This window comes from Pocillopora damicornis, chromosome 2 (genome assembly GCF_964200805.1).
Source record: "Pocillopora damicornis chromosome 2, jaPocDami1.2, whole genome shotgun sequence".
In the NCBI taxonomy this organism is placed as follows: Eukaryota; Metazoa; Cnidaria; class Anthozoa; order Scleractinia; family Pocilloporidae; genus Pocillopora; species Pocillopora damicornis.
The window spans coordinates 28,929,856-28,932,456 of record NC_142671.1 but is presented as its reverse complement, the minus strand read 5'-3'; the positions used below and the strand labels follow the sequence as shown (position 1 = coordinate 28,932,456).

The window sequence follows — 2,601 nt, the reverse complement described above, 5'->3', positions numbered from 1 at the left end:
TTCATAAAGAATAAGAGGAAGCTACTTTGGCCAGTTACCATGGTGATATAAGTAACTACTGGGAGAAAGGAACAAGTTTACCTGACAGGGGTCCACAGGAAATAAATACAATGGGTGTGTGCTCATTGCATTCAAAAAACAAAAAAGGCTATGATGACCAAGTATATTCACTGAAACAGCCATTGAGGCCATGACTGTCTACGGAAGAAAGAATCTTCAGCAGTTTTTGGGAAGCAAGCAAAATACATAGTGACAAATTGTGGTGGAGAGAGATGGAGAAAAATATTCAGAGAGACCTTATAGCTAAAAGCTTCAAAAAGCCAGTGAAAATTACCCTGAAATTTATATTCATTGTCACATATTGTCCACAATCCACAAAATGAAATCTTTGCAATGCAAATTCATGCAGCTGCATGTAATCCATAAAGCATTTTAAAGGAATCCTGTTCGGGTAATAACTTTTCAATACAATTTGGTGTTAATAAGCACATGTAAATTTTTCAAAGACAACATAATTGCAAGAGTGGATAAGGCAAGTGCAATTTGTATACGTGTAGCACCTATTCACAATTTCAACAGGTATCCGGTTAGATCGCACCATCGTTAGATCGCTCCTAGTTAGATCACTCCAACCAAAAGTTAGATCGCTCCACTCGAAAGTTAGATCGCTCCACTCGAAAGTTAGATCGCTCAATCAAATAAGTTACTTCGCTACCAACGTAAGGTACTTCGTTTCATGTTGTAATGTGAAGTATTGCTTAGCAATGATCTTTAAAGTTCATAGGTGATGATGTGTCTTGCGACGATTCGAGTACATTGTATTCACTCCGTCCTTCAGATTAACCACCTATATATATATATATATATATATATATATATATATATATATATATATATATATATATATATATATATAGGTGACTAGAAGTATAGCGATGATGGAATAAATGATCATGGTTACACTTCGTGAGTCCGTTACATGAGGCTTCATTTGTTCTCTCTGCGTAACTCAGATTTATTTCAAGGGCGCGCGAGCGATATTAATTGATTGTTAGGTAAGATATACACGTCATTTGATGAATTATCAATTTAGATAGCTTAGTTTTGCTACCTTTACCTTAGTTTTCTACATGGAGTGAAGTAACTCATGTTAGGAGCGAAGTAACTTATACTGATGGAGCGATCTAACCTTTGATTGGAGCAATCTAACTAGGAGCGATCTAACCATGGTGCGATCTAACCGTAATTCTTTCAACAGCATACTATTAATTTTATAATCTGCACATGTGTTACAACTTTGCACTTGTGCTGCATGAAAATGCACTTGTTCTCAGCCAATAAGATGTGCATAATTTTTTCATGTATATTATCATGAATTTAATTGTCAAACTTTACTAATGATCACTCACATTGAAATCTTTAAGAATGGAAAGACTTACAAACAAAAGGGATACTTACTTGGTAGTCTCAATGAAATTGTTTTCTTCACAGTCTTTCAACACAATAAGAGCCATCCTCACAGAGGCACATAACTGTGAAGTTAATGTAATGCTTGATTCCTTTTTAACAGTAACTCCTGATAGCCTCTAGCTTCTTGATGATGATTGTGTTGAATCTGAACTTTTTGCTGAGGACACATACAGGCATGCTCCCTTTCCACTTTCCTTTCCCTGTAATTACAGTAAGTTGGCCATATTAATACAGCTGTTACACTTTTAAAATTCACCAAACCTGACTACCTATTTATTATTGTCACTTACTATTTAAAAGTAGTAAGCAACAAGGAAAAGCTCCTCTTGCATCAAGTATCTGAAAGAATCCAGGAAAAACTTGTAAATTTATAGTCATAACAGCACTGCAACAACTGTCAATCAATACTAAAAAAAATTGCACACTACAATCAAGAGTAAAAAAGAATTAACAAAAAGATCAAATCATTGTTGAGAACAGTTCAAACCAGTCAATCTTTGTGCTGTTAATTACTACATTACTACGTCAGAGGAATTGCTCTGATGAAGGGCTAATGCTTGAAACGTCAGCCTTTTTACCCTTTACGGTGGCTAATTTACATTTTCAACTCAGTTATTAACACTAAATTACTTACTATACTCTCCCACCAATGCAGCACCACAGTTTCTTTAGAAACTTTCCCCCTTATTCATTACTACAGCTGAGTTACCCTTAATAAAAAAGCTATTGCCTACAAAAATTGTACTTTTTGTTATTGCCTTCTGCAACAGGATATATTTGCAAGCTGTATCATAAGAAACATATTCAAAAACACACAGTAAAATTAATCTTTGAACCTATCCTTAGAAGAGGCAAAATATGTAAGTTGTGCCTACATGTACAGTACATGTACATGTACATGCCCTTGACTCTGTATGGTTGTTATTTTTGGTAGGCATGCAATACACCACACTTTTCTATCATTAGATTTATTACTGTATTAACCCATGCAAGATGTTAGGGAAAAATGAGAAGAAATGAAGAATCACTGGCCGGTAAAGCTTCAATGACATAGCTTCATCATTACGAGACAATAGACAATCGATTTTAGACCACTCTCTTTCTCTCAAAATTCGTTTTAACAATACCTAC

The 2,601-nt window shown here is 34.9% G+C and overlaps 1 long non-coding RNA gene across 1 annotated transcript in view; it reads right to left on the bottom strand.

The window, feature by feature from the left end:
* Positions 1-134, bottom strand: part of LOC149050701 (uncharacterized) — a 3,813-nt gene extending 3,679 nt beyond the window's left edge. Inside the window, exon 1 of the long non-coding RNA XR_016184362.1 lies at positions 82-134. This is a non-coding gene — a long non-coding RNA (uncharacterized LOC149050701). The remainder of the gene's footprint in view (positions 1-81) is intronic.
* Positions 135-2,601: the final 2,467 nt, after the last annotated feature.